Here is a 21,014-nt window from a genome sequence, read left to right on the forward strand (position 1 = left end):
TCTTCACGGGGTGCGGTGCCGTCGGTGGCGAGAAGTTCTCCGAATGCAAACCGAAACTTAAAAACCCCTCAAAGTTGTGCGTTTTTTTTTTTCAGGAAACTGTAAAATGCAGCGCGTGCCTTCTATCAGACTCCAATTTTGTATGTGTGTGTGTGTTTCTGAGTCCCTGCGAAAAGGGCAGCGACTTGAAGGAAGCTTCCTGTTGTGTGTCTCTAGAAAACAGGAAAAAACATTCGCATTGGGCCTCGGAACCTAATCCTCAGATAGAAGAGGGAGGTAGAAACGGTATCGATGTTGAGAGACGGGGGGCCAAGGCAAAGTATGACATGCCTGTTTTAGAAGGTGTACTTCACAGCCATGTTGTCTCAGTATTAAGGGGCACCGGTAGCAACAGCTTGGTGGTACGTCGGTCGCTCGTCCCGGAGGCAGCCCTCACGGGGCCCACAGCCCCATTACGGCTGATGGATGGCCGAAGCATCGAAGTCCCTGAGGCGCAAGTGGATATCACCTCCCCCTATTTCATAAGGGCCGCGGTGGCCAAGTGCCTGGACGATCCCCTTTATGATGGAATAGTCGGCAATGTTCCCTGCTCGCGCGACGCATCCTTGCCCGATACTCATTGAAAAGAACCGACGGGGGCCTCTAGAACTCGGGGAGAAAATCCCATGAATGACGAGAAGCCAGAGCATCTCGCACCCACTTCGAGTCTGGCCGGAGCAAGTGTTACTGGGCAACGCCGAAAAACGCCCACCGTAGACATTGCCGCCATGCAGGTGACCCCGAAGAAACCCGTGCTTGCCGAGCGGGTGCTGGGCACCGTCCAGTGGTTCAACGTAAAGGACGGCTACGACTTCATCAAGCGCAACGACACCCGGGAATACATCTTCGTCCACTAGACCGCCATTACGCGGAACGTCCCGCAGAAGCTCACGCGCAGCGTTTACGAGGGTCAGACCGTCGAGTTCGACGTCGTCGTAGGTGAGAAGGGACGCGAGGCCGCCCATGTGATAGGTCCCAACGGCAAGCCCGTGCAGTGCTCTCCTTACGCCACGGACAGAAGACGCTTCAGTGGTAGCTGGTTCCCTAGACGGAGTCAAGGCCGACCAATGCCCAACCCGCGCCGCGATGTGCAGGATTCCGAAGACTTCCATGACGTTGTGCTCGTGCAGGACTCGCCGTGGCCGCAACCGCTACCGCAGCGATGGCTGCAGCCTGGGAGACCCTGTTTGAGCCGCTAATACCGCCGTTCCTCAGTTATGACCAGGAGCTCGCTACCCGCCGAAGACATGTGAGCCCCCACTTCCAGTCTGAAGAGGAAGCCGAATACGAGGACACCCGAGCTCAGCAGAGGCCACACCGACGCTTCTACAGCACGTTCTTCCGCAGGCGTGGCAGAAGGTCCAAAGTGATTCAGAGGGGTTCAACTTCGAGCAGGAGCCCAGGAACGCGCCGGATTCGTGGCGCAAGCCGAGACCTAGGTCGACGTTGGCGTCGCCTTTGAGGACGTCCGCCGGACATGACCGGGAGTTGAGCAACGAACGCTCTTCGGTAGAAAGCGTTGGAAGCGCTCCGAAAAAGACGGAGAAAAAAGAAGAGCTTGATGCGTCCGCGAACGGAAGGGCTGATTCCAAACAGTCCTAGGATGAGAAAGAAATTTGCGAGGAAAAGACCCCGCCGGAGACCGAGGAGTCGGTCAGCCATTTGTGAAGGAAGCGACCTTGCAGCGGCCGAATGGTCCCTACCACGATTTTTGACGTGGAAAGTAAAGATGAATTCACCTCTTCTGCTTGTGTTTTTGCCCGCATTCCGTGCATATTTGGTTCGACTACCAATCGTGTCTTAGATGTGCGGAAAATTGAGAAGAGGTTTCGCGTAAAGTGAAAGTTCTGTGACGAGTGACTTAAGATCGTTATCTGGTATCGTGAAATGAGGACGTACGCTGGGAAGGATGTAGAGTCTGGCCTTGCAAAAATAGTGCTTTCCTGTTGAACATATCAGGGGCCCAGAGAATGTGGGTGCGAATTACATGAGCCGCCTATAGTCTAGTCTAGATAAAGTGTGGTTTACGTTCGGTGATGAGTCCATGCGATCTGATATATTTGTCCTTCAATTGTTTTCTGTGTACGTAGGTTAAGTATTAACTGTAACCTTCGCGCACCTAGAATAGCATTTTTTTTTCGTAAAAAAAAGCAACTCGTAAATGGGGATTATTGTGATATGCGCGAACGGCACCGTGTGGTATTTTTGAATTGACACGCCGGAATCCGTGGAACAGGAGCTCCGTGGCCCGGGCACTGCGATGTAGAAGAAGAGGAGCGTGGGAGGACGACGGCCAGTGTTGGTTGGAAGCAACGTCGGTGGGCACAGCGGCATTCGGAGAATCGGTGGTCACGGCGGTTAAAGTAAGACATCGGTGACCAGAAAAATTCGGGCGCGGAGGTGAACCCGTCGGGCGTCCAGACCCGAGGTTCGCCCAAGGCCTCCATCAAGTCCTCCTGCAGTTGCCCGACCGCCATCTCCGACGCGGCTGCGGTCATAACCTCTCCAGGGTCACCACGTCGGCCCTTCAAGAAGACGCTGGTCCTGGAACGCTGAAGCCGAAGCATGCTTTCAGAGGTTACTAGGCCCACGACACTCCATTGACCCATGACATCCACGCCGCCGGCCGCATTGCAAGGTACCGGCGAAATGTTTTATGAACTGCGCTTCGGGTGCTTTTCTTAACTGTGTAGTGGAACAATAGTTATACCGCGAGAAATAATTTTGTGTGAATGGACAATTTAGTAATTACCGCGATACACCGTATCTCCTCTAGATCATTTCCTGTATACCTGTATTATTCTATAGCCCTCTTTAATAGAGTGATATTTGTCTTTTTCTGGTAAAACGGCTTCGTCTTCTTCCCCTGGGATTGATTCCCAGTATGTAATTTAATCATTAACCAGAGTGAAGTTTAGTCCCCGTCACTCAGAACCATAACAGTAATGATAATGATAGTGATAATCTTTATTGGCTCAGGAGAGCCGTGGCACCGCGGAAAGGCGACACCCCGTACCATGGAGGCCCGCGGTGCCACGTCTAGTGATGGTGATTATGAGATGATATGTATTTCACATGGTATGCTCGATTCAGCTCGTAGGGTCGGCTGCACTAGGACTTAAAGGGGCCCTTTAATGACATTTGAACTTCTGACCTATTTATGTTATTAGCTCATTAGTGGTTTGGACTATTGGTAGAACAAGGGGAAGCCATGAGATACTAGCAAGTCCTATTTTATTTCGATCAGACAAAAACAGTTCAGCATCAGGTGACGGCAGTGCTGAAAACGCGCGACCAGTGAGATCACCCGAAACCATATTGTGATTGGCTGTCGGCAAGAGCCGCGAGAATTGTTTTTTGTGCCGTTTAAATAAGGTGTATCACTCCGTATACCATCTTTATTATTTGAAGCATTTTTTTAAGCGAGAATGATAAATATTTTTCAAATGTGCACAAAAAAAAAAAAGAAAAATCGAGAAGACACTTAATAATGCTTACAAGTAGGAATGCTTTCACATTCCTACACGCAGCGCATTCATACAAGCAGCGAGCCACGTCTTCCTTTCGCACACAGCGCTCCGCCGGTGACATCACGATCCCCCAGTGCGCAGGCACGGCGAACCCCGCCGGATTCACGACGGCTTCCGTGACGAAGCATCTGCGGTGCTGGGCATTTCTTTGTGTTTTATTGAAAATAGGAATTCAGGTGTCGTTTCATCAGCCAATGGAAATTGAGGTGCGATTTTTGCTGGCGGCTTAACTCTATAAAACTTTTAATGCTTTCGAGTAAAAAAAAAATTCACTTTTGTTTATTAGCGGCGGAACTAGCCGGTGCGCATATGCACGATCGCTGCTAGCGCCTTGAGCTTATTAAGGCGAAAGCCTTATATGTCTAAGTGTTCAGTCGACCTTCAAAGTCCTTGAGCGAAAATACGTCGGGCCACAAAAGGGTTCCAAAACGTTGACGTGGCCACTCAGGCGAATCGGACGCAATGAAACTAAGAAGGACTATAGAGCGAATTGAGAGGAATCAAAGTGAATTAAGAAAAATTAAAGGGAATTAAGAGGAATGAAAGAGAAGTAAGACTAATGAAAGCTAATTAAGAGAAATTAAGGTGAATTAAGAGGAATCAAAGGCAATTAAGAGGAATGAAACTGAATTAAGTGGATGACTAAGCGATTTGAGAGGATGACAAAGCGAATTAAGTAGATGACTAAGCGAATGAATATGATGACTTGGCACATTGATAAGGATGACTCAGCACATTCAGAAGGATGACTCAGCACATTAAGAAGGATGGCTCAGTACATTAAGAAGTTTGCACATCAAGAGGGATGACTGAGCGAAATAAGCTGGCTAATGAAAGTGGCTAATCACTGTGGCTAATTAATACGGATGACAAAGCGAATTAAGATGGTCGACCACTTGGTGCAGCATAAAAGCGGGCGTCTCAATAGCGTTGGACGGCAAAATAGTCACGCCGAAGACGGAACGTCGACGTCGGAGAAGGAGCAAACATGTACAAAGGCGCCAGCGCATCCCGACAACGTGACCCAACAGGTGCACGCCTTGTGGGGAGTCATCGGAGATGCCGCCAGCTGTTGGCGGAACGGGCTCGGGCTTCCGCCTATCAGGCGTCTTAGGGATAACATGAGAGACCCTATGAATGTTTGAACGCTGCCCAGCTATAGCCCTTGCTCGGAGGCGCACCCCATCGAAACTCGGCGTGTTAGAGCATGTGCGCGACGCTTATTTGTGCGATTTGAATCTGTAGTGTGTGATGTTCTGTTCTCGCCCTTTAGTGTAATTCCTCCATGTTTGTGTGTTGGTGTGCACAACGACCGTGCTCCTCGATTTGGCGAGTCTGTACGTGGACGGCTCTACGCGCTACCCCGAGAAACTTTGTATATGCCTAACGAAACAGACGCGTTTTCACGGGGTACACTCTTAAAAAAAAAAGGAGTAGTACTTCGTCCTATTTGGGGAGTAAATCGATGTCACTGAAAGTGATCCCCCAAAAACGGCAAAACCCCGGTTTAGTCCCTCCCTTTTCTGTTAGTCCCTTTCCATTGATCCCTTGAGGTCAAAGTTTTGAACCATTAAAAGGAGTGTTTTTGATCCCTACCGCAGGGCATCAGAGACTAAGTTTAACTCTTCAGGGGATTAATCATGGTCCCTTGAGCGCCGGCGTGTTTACAATTGTGGGAGTAACTTTGATCCCTTTGGGGATCAACAGTGGTGATTGGGGACTAACTTTTTTTATTGGGGACTAAATTTCGTGCCTTGGGGATTAATTTTGCCACTTAGAGATTATATTTATAGTGTCGGGGAGTAACTTTAGTCCCTTTGAGTATCAATTTTGACCCTTCGATCTTTGGCTGGTATACCAGCCAAAGCTTGAAGGTCGATAACCAACCAAAGGTAGAGTTAATTAGAATTCAAGACAACCTCGTGTATGGGTTATGAATGATCATGTGCTAGTTGTATCTCGCCGGCAGCAGTTCTCGCTCGAAACAACCTATGCTACATGAAAAATAGGTGTGCAGTGAAAACAAAGTTGAAGCCCGGTAATTTCATTCGGGGTGTTCTACAATTTAGAACGTCTAAAGGGCATAATTTGGGAGTCATCCCCTTTCTTCGATGTTGTACGTAAACCAACGAGGAAGGCTGCTGCGAAACGCGAGTGCATAAAAATTCGTTGAGTCCGTTCGGTAGACGCTTTTGCGACTTTTATGTGTCCGTTGGTAGATAATAAATGCTTACTTGTTCTTGTTATACCAATCATTTGCATTTATTTTTCAACCTGTCACTGTGGAACTTTTTGTCCCAAATCGCTCGATCCCCTCCGGCGCGCGTTGGATTCACCGACGCCGAAGTATAAACAGCCCGGGTCCATTGGTGACGCCGATTGCGTTTTAATCCTTAACTTATACGATGCAAGGGGCTATAGCGACGAGGCCGACGATGCGTCCACGTCTTCGGCGCGGCATCCATGAGTCTAAGTCGCTGCCAGTTGGACACCCGCTTCGCTCTAACCCTCGAATCATTGAATTTGTCCGACTGTGCCACAGAGCAAAAAAGTTTTGCATATTTTTCTAATTTTAGTTTGCTTATAACTGCCATAATAGTTGGAATTTCCGAGAAAAAAATATATCATTTTTCACCCGTGTTCTTACGTTCAATGCTGTCCCTTTCCGCGCAAAATTAAAACCCGCTAGGTAAGGAAAAAAAAATTAACACTCGAACGTTTGCAAATCAGTGTTACTTCACTGCGTACTTCCGTTGGTTTTTCGGAACCGAAAGACCAAACGCACCTTTTTTAGGGTAGGTCCCGCGCGTTGCCATCACAGTGACACGGCATTTTCCTCTTGTGGTTAGCGATACAAACGTGCATATATAAGTGAAATGTTCTTTCTTGGGCTGTCATTTTTGTTTGATGGGTTGTGTGGCGCGTTTTGAGTAAGCAAACTAGCATTTGTTTCAAATAAATCGGACGCCGTGCACGTGTTGACAGTCCAGTGACTCGAAATTTTCGTTTTGTAATCAGCAATGAAAAATGCGTAAACAAACAAATAGAAAAAAAAGTACGGGGCTGTTGCACCGTTACTTTGCAGCAGACTACGTCGAAACGCGATATCATTTGGCCATTTTTTTTATGAGGACCGTATCTCCACTAATATAAGTGGGACGAACCTCGTACCACTCACACTCGTCCCACCCACACTCGTCCCACCTTAATACAATGTGTCACAAAAAAAAAAAAAAATAATAATATTCACACGCTAAAATGGCTCGCAAAAGGTAAAAGCTTCTCGGATCTTGTAGGAACTTTTCTCGCAGATGTATTTAACTGGTCACATTGTTGTGCTGAAATTTTAAATCAAAACTCCGAATACAAAAAAAAAAAAAAAAAAAAAAGGTGAGCTTTTTTAACGGCGAGGCGGCAGCTGTCGGGGAGACACCGAACGACGGACATGTTTCCTTGCTTTATCCATAGATGGCGCTACGGATTCACTGGACGCTGACAGGATGGGCCGAGAAATAAAAGCACGCTTTTTTATCCGAGTTTTGGGTTCCGAGGTCTATTTACCAGAATAAAGTTGTTTGGGTTTTCAGGTAAGTTTCACAGTGCAGAAAGTGTCACGCCATAAATATTACTTAATAAAAATGCCCAATCTGCTCCAAAATGTCGTATCTTCGTCTGCGACGGTTCTTGTTTCGCGCATAGTCTGCTTTCGCAGTCTGACGTTTGAATGAGACACGAGAGGCAGCCAGGAGTGCGCGCGAAAAAGCGGCCATCTGGTGGCTCTGAAAAGAGAACTCTGAGCTACGGTCTTCGTAATTGCGATCAAATGCCTCATCCACACACTGTAACCAGCTTCCAGTGACCAGTGCGCATGCATGCGCACTGGTTGCGTTCAAATGCCACATTTGGCATTTGACCGCAACTACGAAGACCGCAGTTCAGATTTCAGCGGCTTTCTTCAGAGCCACCAAATCTCCGCAATTTTTTGGGCGCACTCCTGGCTGCCTCTCGTCTCTCATTCAAACGCCACACTGCAAACACAGACGAAGCACGAAAACAAGAACCGCCGCAAACGAAGGTACGCCATTTCTGGAGCAGCACTTGTTGGTTTTATTTATTCATGTTTATGGCTTGACACTTTCCGGATTGTGAAACTTAACTGAAAACCCAAACAACTTCATTTTTGCAAATATCCCTCGGAACCAAACACGCTGTTTAACTCGGCAAGTCCATTCAGCGCCCAGTGAATCCGTAGCGCCATCTCTGGATAAGGCAAAGAAACATGGCCGTCGTTCGGTGTCTCCCCAACAGCTGCCGCTCCGCCCTTGAAAACATCACTTTTTGTTTTCTTATTTTCTTCGTACTCGGAGTTCCGACTTGAAATTTTAGCACAACAATGTGACCACGATGTTTTCCAGAAAAGTTGCTACAAAATCCAAGTTTTTTTTTTTTTTTTTTTTTTATTTTTGCAAGCTTTTTTTTTTGGAAAATCATAATAGACCCTTTCCGGAGTTCAGTCTGGCCACTTTTATCACTATCATCATCATCTGAAAATGGCATATGTGCTATACTAATGGCGGCCTTCTGTTTACTGATGCAGGAAGAAGTTGGAGATGCTCCTAAGCAGATGATTCGATGCCTTTACATTCTCGAAGTTAGCGCGACGTGAAGCAGGAATTGGACGCAAGAGCTGCGTAATCGTTGATTCCTAACTCGGTCCCAGTCAATCTGTTAGTAGCACTCACTCGGCTTCAAAGCCCCTTGATGTATAGAACTCTATCAAGACGTCTATGTGGGTTGGCGCTTCGTTCCGACTGGCTGCATTTGTTTCGCCACCGACACTAAAAGAGATAGAAAAATAATTCTAGTGAAGAGCACATTTTCGTTTACCGCTGACCTTTAAGTAACGGTGCCCCATTAAATACTGCAGACCACAGGTTCATTGCCTCCATTAGTATAGTAAAGGATAAACTGCCATTTGAGTCACCAGATGGCACTGAATTCCGGAAAGGATCTATTGTGGGGCTGTTCTGATGTATGCTCGCGCCAGCTCAAACGCTTTCTCTCAGAAAAAAAAAAAAAATATATATATATATTTTTTTTAACCGCAAAATTAAGCTAGGCGTCGGCGAACGCTCATTCTCCGGCCAAAGGTAGCGCTAGAGGTCACAACCGAATGCTAAAGTTTCAGCCCGATCCGATACCTTATTCAACAGTTATAAGTAATTTTCTGAAAATTTCAATGAGAAAATGGAGCCCATTTTTGCCCGTTTTCGGTTTCCGGTTCCATAGAGCCCCATGTACTCGAAAACTCTGTCGGCCGCCATTTTCCCATTGAACTTTGCAGAAAATCACTTATAACTTTTGATTGAGGTCGGGCTGAAACTTTGGCATCTGGTTGTGACCTCTAGCGCTACCTTTAGACGAAGAATGAGCGTTCGCCGATGCCTAGTTTATCTTTGCGGTAAGGAAAACAAAAAATATGTAGTTTTTTTGTGACATCCTGTATATCCTGGTAGCGGCACGATTCATTCTTTTGTGGTAGTTGTGCCACAGAGACGACGAAGAGGTCGTCAAGCGCAAGCGCTGAGCTCGGGACACATGCCGTATATACATCTCTTCACTCTCTTTGTCACCCTGGCATACGAGCAACACAGGAATTAGTTACTTCCCGTTTCGTATGGCCTAGGATCAATGCCGAAATCCGAGATTGGGTGCGCTGTTGCCTGGCCTGCCAGACATCAAAGATACAGCGCCACACACATACACCATTAGTAAAGTTCCCTTTGCCTTCGGCTCGCTTCGAGAACGTCCACGTGGACATTGTAGGCCCCCTTCCATCTTTATGCGGCTTTACCTACCTAGTGACCTGTGTGGATAGATTTACTCGATGGCCGGAAATTATACCACTGGAAAACATCACTGCGGAAACGGTAGCTCGAGCATTCGTTTTCAACTGGGTCAGCCGTTTTGGTGTCCCGTCAACAGTCACCACAGACCGAGGACGCCAGTTCGAGTCGGCCTTGTTCCAGCAACTCACATCACTCCTTGGCTGTGTGCGGACACGAACCACAGCATACCACCCTGCTGCGAATGCTCTAGTTGAACGCCTCCATCGACAGCTAAAATCCGCTTTGCGAGCACAACCTCTCCCTGACACGTGTGTTGACAACTTTCCTGTCGTGCTCCTGGGTCTCCTCTCAACCATGAAGCCAGACCTAGGTTGCACCGTGTCTGAGCTTGTTTATGGGGCACCCCTTCGTCTCCCAGCTGACATGGTAGAGCCTTCGATGTCAACAACTACCATCGATCCAACATCATACGTTCAACGAATTGGGGAGGCAATGTCATCGTTACGTCCGACGCAAACACGAAAACCCACTGCGCGCCAAGTCTTTATACACCCTGCCTTCGCCCAGTCTACGCATGTATTCATTCGACGGGATTCTCCCCAGAAACCCCTCAAACCTCTCAACGACGGACCATACCTTGTTATGGATAGAACACCGAAGTTCTACACGGTGCTCCTAAAAGGTCGTCGGGGAACCGTTTCCCTAGATCGCCTAAAGCCCGCCTTCGTTTCTCCTTTGGACACAACTCCCCACAATGTCCCAAAAATACGCTGCCGCCCACTCCACGCCTCCAGCGGAAGTGCTACCGGCCCCTTCTCCAGGGGGGGTGGGGGGGGGGGGGGGTGCATCTGTGGTAGTTGTGCCACAGAGACGACGAAGAGGTCGGCAAGCGCAAGCGCTGTGCTCGGGACACGTGCGGCAGATGTTTCTCGAGATACCAACGGAACGGCTCGGCGGCGGCATCGGGCGATGCGAACTGCAGTCTCATTCCGCTTGCAAATACTTGTAAATATATTTATGTGTGAAACCTTACTTCTGATTCCCACACGTTCTTATCGTTTAAAGCTCAGAATACACATATACACAAATAATAATAAATCGAATAGAAAAGAAGGTTATCACATACTCTGTTTTTCTTTCCCTCTGCCTTCTCTGCGTTTTAAAACCACGAACTGCTAAACCAACATCAACTTCGTCTTCGCTTCTTGATAATTTCACATACCGTATATCAGAACGTCACAATTCATAAGACAGACGCTGGGGGCATCGCATATTCCCGGAAAGGTGTATTGCTCGCGGCAGACTGTGCTCATCTGGCTTCTCTCGCCCTACCCAAACACTGTTCTCTTGCGAGGCGTTGATAAGACGCCCTTTTTCTTGGGAAGCACTTTGAAAACTTCCAGAACACATCCAGCAAGCGTGTCTTGTATCATAGGAAAAGTAAATTGATGTTTTTTTTGTTTTTTTTTTTGTTATTCTGTTCAACGCCTCACTATGCGACAACTGAGCTCCAAGGAGAGGTTGCAGGTTGTTCTTTGTTATACTTAGACGGGAGGCCTCAAGAAAGTGCGAACGAAGTGCCGGGCCGCTTTCAGCAGAATACCACCCTCTAGTCTCACTATCATCAAGTGGGTGAGAAAATTCCCTCGAGACAGAAACGTGGAAAACAAACCTCCGAACCGCGTAGAAACGTCGCCTAAACTAAGACAGCAACAAGCCGTTTTCGAAGCTTTCGATGCGGAGCAGTACCTCTCGATAAGGCGTGCTGCTCGTCAGGTCTTCGAAAGCCGGAGACTTGTGTGGCGTGTGCGTCGCCAGCGGTGAATGTACTCGTTCAAAGCGCAGCTCCTGCCCGAACTGAAGCCTGAAGACTACGCACGGCGAGTGCAGTTTTGTGCGGACGAGCTGGTGCGGATTCAAACCAACCACAGCCACCTGCAGTTCCCCTTGTTCTCGGACGACTCTGTTTCCCATTTTACGGCCGCGTCAACAGGCAGAACTGCAGGTTGTGGTCTGTCACGAACCCGTACTCGCCGGTCGACCAAACATGTTCTGCAGTCGCCGAAAGTAGTTGTGCGGTGCGGCATATGGAGAGAGGGTTCCGTCGGGCTCCCGACGACCCGACCCGTCGCTCTTCGAGATGCTGGAGGAAGAGATCATACCGTATAATAAACTAAAAAGCGCAAAAAAAAAGAAAAGAAACATGGATAAAGAAGAATTCTATAAAACACGGGCTGGCGCTAACTTTCAACCAATTTAACCGAGGCAACCCACCCGGATCGTGTTCTTTCTTTCTTGTGCTTTTTAGTCCTCTAAATCACAATGAACCAACTAGCCCTATTCAAAGTTTCAGATCATATATACCAGATCTGGAATCTGCGCATATCCAACGTGCCGCTTGCATTTTCCAAGAGGATGGAGCTCCTCTCCACGATGCGACCCATGTGAAAGCCTGGTTTGACCGCAAGTTTTCCAGAAGTTGGATGGTCTGCGGCTCTCCGAACATGGCTTGGCATCCTCGGTCTCCAAACCTCACTGTGTTTCAATATATATATATATATTTTATTTTTGTATGGGAGCACGTATAGGTTTGGGTGTACGCCCGGCGATCGAGGACCATTCCGGAGCTGAAGGAACATACTGTAGACGCGTTGGAATATCATAAGTGATGAAATGTGGGAGGCGGTATTCCAAGACCATGAGAGGAGGCTGGGTATATGTATCGAAGTTCGCGGCGGGCACGCCGAGCTGGGAAACCAAGTGTTTGTTTTTCTTCTTGCCAGTGTATATGCGTGTGAATGATGGATTTTACCGCAGCTACGAAGACCGTACTTCACGTTTCAACGATCTTTTTCAGAGCCACCAAATCGCTCCTTTTTCGGGCGCACTCCTGGCTGCCTTTCGTGTCTGAGCTTCGAAACGTCACACTGTGAAAGCAGAGGATGCACGAAACAAGAACAGTCGCATACAAACGTACGTTATTTGTGACGTAGTATTTTTAGGTTTTATTTACTAATATTTATTGCGTCACACGTTCTGAACTTGTGAAACTTAACTCAAACCCAAAAAACTTTATTTTTGCAAATATTGTCGGGGAGCCAAAAACTTGAATAAAAGGACGCTTTTCACCCGGCGCGCCCAGGGCTCTGCATGATGAACAGAACAGCGCACACAAAGACAAGGACAGAGAAAAGGAACATGCAGGACACACAAGCGCTGACTCGCAACTGAATTTATACACAAAAGAAAGAAGAAGAAACCGCTCTGAAAGACACGCAGGGCACGCAGTGCTTATGACACGCGACACAACACCATCTAACTGCAATGTCTTTGCCGCATAGTCCTTTCTAAAAACAAGGTTTCAGTGTTTAGTAGTGTCACTGATGGGTGGCTGACGCAGCAGTCCCCTAGGCTGTTGATGCAATGTGCTTCTAAGATTTCGCGAGTTGTCTTGTCTCGATAGTGTCCAATTATTGTTGTGCCTTTTAGAATCGGAGCACACGAGCAGGAATTGCAGTGAACGGGAAGGTGACCACCCACCGTAGATTTTAGCGAACGATCATGTTCTAGAGGGCGATCGTTTAGGCACCGTCCGGTTTGGCCCACATAACTTTTACCACACGTTAATGGGATTTTGTACACCACGCCAATTGAACATGGCACATAAGGGTGGCTGTGGCGTTTCTGGCACTTGCCTTTGTTAAGGTTATCCGCTATCGAGCGAACCTTTGAACAGATTTGCGCCATTCTTTTTGGAGCCGAAAACACCACAGGCACATCGTACCTTTGGGCTGCTCTTTTTAAATTATGAAAGGTTTTGTGCATGTATGGTACAACAACCTTTCGTTTCTGTGGATCTCGAGGTTTCTTTCTCCGAATCCCTTTAGTCTTGCGTACTAAGACCGCCACCACCTCGTTTAAGACCTGTGATGGAAAGCCCGACTTTTGAAGTCTCTCAACTTGAGCATTAAAACTTTCACGAACAGTGTGAAAGCAGGACTTTAATGCTCAAGTTTCTGCGTAGCTCGTATTCCGGGATGGGACAGTCCGTGTAGGGCATCGAAGATTTTCTTGCGGAATGGGGGTGGAATATAGGGTTGTGCTGTTCCCGTTGAAAAATCACACAGGAGCGAAATATCTGTGTACGGTATGTTTGTTTGTTTTAGGTGGAGAGATGTACCTTGGAACCCAGTGTCCTGGAGTTGATGTTTTGCAATAGCCGGAAAATCAATCTGTTCGACGCCCGGTAGCTTCAAAGCAGCAATATCCACTCGTGATAACGCATCAGCAACCACGTTGTGCTTCCCTTTGATGTGCCGGACGTCGGTCGTGAATTCATTGATGAATGCCAACTGTCTTTGTTCTCTAGGTGTATAAGCATTGCCGTTCGATGTTATGGCAAATGTCAGTGGCTTGTGATCCGTGAGGATAAAAAATGTGCGATCTTCAACGAAATAACGAAAATGTTTGACGCTGAGGTAAGTGGCAAGAAGTTCACGCCCAAATGCGCTGTAGTGGGTTTCTGTCGCAGGTAATTGTTTTGAGAAGAAAGCGAGAGGTTTCCATTGTCCACTCATGTATTGTTGTAGTACTGCTCCGACGGCTGTACCAGAAGCATCTACCATAATATTGGTCGGTGCTTCAGGCTTTGGGTATACTATAGTCGGTTACAAGTCAAGAAGGTAGGAGAAGCTCCTCCCACAAATGTGATGCGCCCGTTTCAAATCTCTCCGCAGTCGAAAGAAGAGTTCACTGGAAACGCTCCTTGTTCCGCTTCAATGGATTCCCACTTGTCTCCGATCCCACTTTTTAAGAAAGCGACCTTTGTATTCATCGGAGAGGGAACCGAGCCCCTGAAAGCAGCCTTTGTATCCATCGGGGGGGAAGCTAATCCCCGAAAGTCGTATTTGTTTCCGTCGGTGGGGGAGAACTCTAATCTCCCTCTCGTGGCTTCCACAATGCTAAGTCCAAGTCAAAGATAAAGCAAATATGTACAGAAAGGCAAGACCCTCCTCGCGCGTTGGCCGCGACGTCACGGAAACGGTGGTACGCTATTGGATGCGGAGGTGGCGGAGGGATATCTGATTCCCTTTGAGGGGCATTTGCCGCTACCTTCTTAACCTGTAACTGACTATAGCAAGGTGGCGTTGGCAATCGCAGTCTTAATGGTGCTGAATGCGGCTGAGGCTGAATCAGACCATGTGAATGGAGGTTTGGAATCTCTTGGGCCGACCAATAGATCATCCAGCGGTTGGACGATTTCCGCGCAACAAGGAATAAAGCGGCGGTAAAAATTTACCAGTCCCAGAAACTCTCTCAGCTGTCGTATGCTGGACGGTGTTAAATAGTCGCGAATAGCTTTCACTTTGTTGTCGAGAGGTCGAAGCCCCTGATTGTCAACATGGTGGCCTAAAAACTCTAGAGTTGGTGCCCCGAATTCACATTTTGCGATATTAATAACGACGCCATGTTCACCTAATTCCGTCGTTTACCCTGAGAATGGTTTTTTTTTTTTTTTGAAGAGCAGAAGTATCAGAAAAAACAGACAGGTCTCTTGAGACCTGTCTGTTTTTTCTGATACTTCTGCTCTTCAAAAAAAAACCCAGTCTCAGGGTAAACGACGAAATGGTTGACTTCCACCAGCTAGCCTGTACTTTGACTCTTTTTATGTTCACCTAAACGTTTGAATAGTTGATAGAGGTGTCGTTCGTGTTCTTCGTTGGATGCGCTGGCCACTAGAATATCATCAAGATAAGCGAAGGAGAAGTCGAGCCCTCTGAGAACTTGGTCAATAAACCGTTGAAAGGTCTGGGCAGCGTTACGTAACCCAAACGACATCCGAGCGAATTCGAAGAGGCCAAATGGAGTTACAATTGCTGTTTCTGGAATATCGTCAGGTGGGATGGGTACTTGATGGTATGCGCTGACAAGGTCTATTTTTGAAAATACCGACATACCATAAATATTTGCAGAGAAGTCTTGGAGATGAGGGATTGGGTACAGGTCAGGAATTGTGTTGTTGTTGAGGGCACGGTAATCTCCGCATGGTCTCCAGTCACCACTTTTCTTTGGTACTAGGTGTAACGGAGATGCCCAGTTGCTAGAGGAAGGTCGTATCAGTCCCCAGTCCATCATGTGCTGAAATTCTTGACGTGCCACTAGCAGTTTTTTGGGAGCTAGGCGACGGGCGTGGGCATGCACGGGAGGCCCGGTGGTTGTGATGAAGTGTTGTACATAGTGTTTGACTGGTCGCTCCGTGTTGCATGGTTGTGTCAGGCTGGGGAAGTTTCCAATGATGGTGTCGTAGTTTGTCTTTGTTCTCGGACGGAAGAGTGTAGGACTCAGCAGTGGTGGATTAGACAGAACACCGCGCACGCCGATTTGAGTGGTGGCGTCTAACAGTTTGTGGTGCATCATGTCCACCAGAAGACCGAAAGGAGTTAGAAAATCAGCTCCAATGATGGGATATTGAACATTTGCAGTTATAAAGACCCATCGAAGCGTACGTCGTAGTCCGAAATCTACAGTTACTGATTTCTCGCCGTAGGTGGTGATGGCAGTTCCATTGGCTGCTTGCAGAGCGTTAGTAGTAGTTTTGATTTTGCGGTCTTGTGAGGTGGCAGGAATAACACTGACTTCTGCCCCTGTATCAATTAGAAATCGAACATGTGTTTGGCGATCAGATACGAAGAAGAGCGTGGGGCGGCCGGAGGACGAGCCAACTGAACTGGCCGCCGTCTGTGGTTGGTCTGGGTGTTTCCCTGAAAAGAGCAGGGGTTCTGGCACTGGCGTGCGTAGTTACCAAACTTCCGATGGTACCAGCATATATGACTGTTCGGAGACGATTCTCGTGGGCTGCCGCGAGAGAAATTTCTACGAGGCGATCGGCTGTCTCGTCGAGTCGAGAGGTTATCTGTCTGATGCTGGTTTGTGCTGCGACGACTCGGGGAGCGTGGCAGTCGCAGAGTTCTCTCAACCAAATGAGTGAGGTGGCGTACTGCCTCTCGGAGTTGCTGAAGTTCTGACGTTTGAGTGCTGACTGGAACCAGTGCGGTAGTGGCCACAGAAGGTACAGCAATATCCAAAATTTTGTCCGCGAGCTCGGCTAAGCAGTCCAAAGAAATGTCGTTGGACGTCGCCAAAATCATGCGCGCATTACTCGGGATTCGTTGCAGAAAGAGGTCTCGCAGTATGGTGTCGTCGAAGGAAGCTGCCCGATCTCCGAGAAGTTGCCGCATTGATCTTAGCAATTGAGATGGCTTGCGGTCCCCTAACTCTTCAGTTGTAAGTAGTTGTTGAAGACGTCGTTGCTCTGATGCCGTCGTGCGCTTTATGAGCTCTTCTTTGATCTTGTCGTATGGGTGAGTGGCGGGGGGGTTCATAATAATATCCCGTACTTCTCCAGCTTCACTTGGTTGGAGGGCGCTGATTACGTAATGAAATTTTGTCTCTTGTCTTGACATGTTGCGTGTTGCGAAAAGAGAGTCAATTTGCGCAAACCAGAGACCTGGATCTGCTGGCCAAAAGGGCGGAAGCTTGACCGTCACGGCAGTAATGGCTGAAGGGGGCTCACCAGCAGCTTGTATGCCCTGTGTTCTTTGTCCGGGTCACCACTTGATGTGACTCAATTTTATATATATCACGATTTAATCGTGGAGACGGCAGTGAGCGTTGTAGTCATTCTAACCCGTGTCTGCTCGTGATCATCATTGTCCCGAGGGGCTCGGGGTAGACGTTTTCTTCTTCTTCCGCAGCCACCACAAACTAATAAAGGTGTCCAGCTAGATTGTTGCACAAGTCTTCGGCAGAAATAAATATTGCATAGAATTGTCTCGCCGTCTTGCTGGAAACGTTGATAATTTTGTTCTTACCTTTTTGACGGACAGAATAATTTGTTCGTTTTCATCCACGAGAAGAGCCAACAATGGCTGCTGCGTTCGACGTTGCCACGAGTATGTAGAATTTAGCTGTGAGAGATTCAGCATGAGAGTTATAGCTGAATACAAAGAAAAGGGTTTTTCACAACTGCAATCGTTCTGTACACGTACAATGTAACGTGTTTTTACAGAAGAACAATCGCTGTTGTCGCTTGGATGTGAAATGCAGGTGCACAAGTTTCATATTACGTAGATATGCTAGGTGCAGACCAAGGAAATAACTAATACGCTCTCCAACAGTTGTATTATTCTTCGACTTGAGTTTGAACATTTCGGCACCAGAGTTTTAGCTTTTGCAGGATATATAGGCTTAGTTTAAGTTTGGGTGATTATTCCATTAAAATACCCCTTCCGGAATATATCAACTTTGATATATTTTTCATGAGCTAGGACAGGTGAACGCAACGCAAGCGCGCACGCACACACACACACACACACACAGATGCGCGCACGTACAGACACGCAAAAACATGGACTCACAAAACACACACAAGGCACGCACGCGCACGCTCAAAGCGCACGATAGGTGCGTCCACGGTCGCGAACAAGCTCTCACCCACACATAGACATACGACCTCACTTACCAGCGCGTTAACTTGCGCACACGCTCATGCACACACGCTCACAGACGAGGGCTGAGGAAAATTACTACCGCATTAGACGCTGCAAGGATTTGATAAAATAATAGGGAGACGGTGCACGCATTCACTGTGTGACTTCTATGGTTTAGCAACACCAGCTGTCATTAAACTTATAATTCTCACAGGATAAAACCTGCATTAAAAAAAGTGTTTTCCGCAGCAGCATTTTTTGCTTGTAGGCTTCACGCGCAAAATAAATCGCTTTTTCTTAAAAAAAATATGCCCTTAGATATTGACTCTAGGTTCAGGAATCTTCCCGCAACGTAGAGTAGCGAGGTTTGATTTCTCAGTACTTTTCGTAAAAAACCAGCACAGCAATGCTAACCTTTGTTTCTTTACCTAGGACCACTTGACAGAACTATGTGTAGTAATATTCGCGAGTTCTATGGTTTGAAGAGCTTTATCTCATAGAATCTCATGTTTCAAATACAGCTGGTGCAACATTCTTGATGAACCAATTGAGAACAAACAGTGAGGAGTACATGACCGCGGAGCACATGCTAACTTGTGTACACCTGTGAGCGACATCAAGGTGAACAGACCTCCTCTTGTTGTTGACGCTCCTGCAAGTTTTGGAACAAGCTCTGTTCCAGAAGAGGGCTAGAACGCAAAGTTTAGACCCCAAGCCCCATACCATTTGAGACGTTGAGAGTTAATATAGATTTAGGGAGCCGTAAAACAGGCAAGAAACCATGTAAGGTGTTCACCTTCATATTGTCGGCGGGTGTACATCATGCGACCGGTGGCGGCCCTCAATAAATGACGTAGAAAGTTTAGCAAAAAAAAAAAATAAAAAAAAAAGGAAGGCGGAAGAATAAAGAAAAGAAAAGGGCAAATATTATTAGTAGCTCTAGAATCACAAAAAGATGCCTAAACAAAGCTATGTTCAACCGAACGTGGATTTGGTACTCTACCAAGGGAGCTGCAGTGGTACAGTTATTTCATTTGCTTTTAAATAAAACTTAGCTGAAAGTATTTCAATGGTATTCTATTTTAAAGCCCGAAAATTTAGTATATAATTCTACTTTAGGTGTATTACCCAAAAGATTTATTAAATATTTAAGCAGTGACATGTTTGTTTAAATTTTTTTAAATATATTGGTTAATAGAAAGTTTAATACTTGAAATGGCTCTTTATGCTAGAAAATCTAAGTTTAAAAAAAAGTGAACGCCGTTTACAACTCCCTTTAACGCCGAATTAGAGCGCAGCTCTTGAGGAGAAGAAGGGAAGGGTACTGAGGGGAAGGTATTACCCTCCTCCTCCTCCTTCTCTTCCTCCTCCCCTCATTCTTCAAGCTTGCCCCTGCTCCATGAAAAAGGAATTGGCGTAGCACGAAGCGTAACGGATCACCAAGAAGTTCCTACAACTGTTTTCGTGATAAACTTTTGAGAGGAGCCGCAGCACTTGACCCAGGGTGCCACCGTGGGCCACGTGCGGGAGATTCAAGTGCCAGCCGTGGTCATCGCAATCGCCAAGGAAACCCCGTCGTCAAAGCAAAAGAGCACGTCTCCACCACAGCTCGTCATCAACCCCGAGCCTCCAGCTCCAAAGCTCCTGCAACTGGTTGATCTCATCGCTGAATACAGTGACTGTTCTGCCATGTCGTCGAAAGTTCGTCAGACACCAGGGACGAAACATCGCATCGTTACCGACGGCGGCGTGAACCCGGTCCACCAGTCGCCATAACCTTTCACTTTGAAAGAAAGGTAAGTCATCCAAGAAGAGTTTCAGGAAATGCTTGACGGCGACATAATCCAACCGTGAAGCAGTCCGTGGAATGCACAAGTCGTGCTCGTAAAGAATAAGGACTGAACCCTGAGATTCTGTGTGGACTATCGTCGACTCAATGGTGTGAAAAAGAAAGACGTTTACCCGCTTCTCCGCATTGACAATATTGGGAAACCGCAATCCCAACAAACCAAAGCGAATCCGATTTTATAAGTGTAACCCTGAACGTAACCATAACCGTTTCCTCATTGTTTTTGGTCGACTTGTTTCACCAACCGGTAGTGATACAATTAAACACAGCAATAGTAATAAAAATCTTTTTAAAAATGGACGTGTCAATATTTGCGTGTATATATATGTCGTAGGGAGAAAATAAATAACATTGAAAGCTCGGTTTTACTTTGCACAGTTTTATTCAGAGAATTTCGAGCGCGTCGGCAATATTCTATCCGCCATCGCACGTCTCTGGAGGCAGCCGCCGAGAGCTTAGTCTGAAAGTAAAATGTTGATTTAGCTCTACAACGCATATCCCAGCTTCAAACTCGATCAGTCATCAGCTGGTAGACAACAATGCTATAATTAAGACCACGGCATTTTAACCTGCTTATTAATTATATAGTCACTATTGCAAGTAAAACCTTGTTTGTAATTTATGCTTATGATACTTCTCTTTTCTTAGATAATAATATTGATAAGCTAGATTTTGATGGAAACATTTTCCTAAAAAAGCTTAATACATAAAACTGCCTTGAAATCTTTAATAATAAACGAAAGTAGTAAAACATTCAGTTTTTTCCAAACCAAAAATAAAGCGTGTATTGCCACCGCAAAATTAATATTGAGCTCCTCCGAGGTTAAATTTCTAAATACCGTTAAATCTTAAGGCGTGATATTTCGCAAACAAATGTTACGGGACTCTTATATTCAAAACCCTATTTTAAAACTAGGGCATATCATAGGTATTCTATACAGGCATCACCATATCCTGCCAACCAGTGCAAAACTTGTCATTCATAACGCATTATCCAAATCTACTTTACCCTAAATCACCTCGGTTCGGCAACTAAGAAACGTACCGATCTGAATAAATTGTTTGTGTTGCAGTAGAAAGCAACATACCATTTTGCAAAATTAGCACCCAAGCATCAAGGACATTGTCGAGAATGCAGGACTACTCTCCACACGCGCTCGCATTTCCGTTATAAAAGATTATAACCAAAACAAGTCGTTAGTGAACGCGCGTGCAATATAAAGTTTGTTTCAGGCTTTCCATATGAATAGTTACAACT

The 21,014-nt window shown here is 46.6% G+C and overlaps 1 pseudogene; it reads left to right on the forward strand.

Moving 5' to 3' along the window:
• Positions 1–665: 665 nt before the first annotated feature.
• Positions 666–1,707, forward strand: LOC115329499 (annotated as a pseudogene).
• Positions 1,708–21,014: the final 19,307 nt, after the last annotated feature.

This window comes from Ixodes scapularis, unplaced genomic scaffold (genome assembly GCF_016920785.2).
Source record: "Ixodes scapularis isolate PalLabHiFi unplaced genomic scaffold, ASM1692078v2 PGA_scaffold10__122_contigs__length_95168666, whole genome shotgun sequence".
In the NCBI taxonomy this organism is placed as follows: domain Eukaryota; kingdom Metazoa; phylum Arthropoda; class Arachnida; order Ixodida; family Ixodidae; genus Ixodes; species Ixodes scapularis.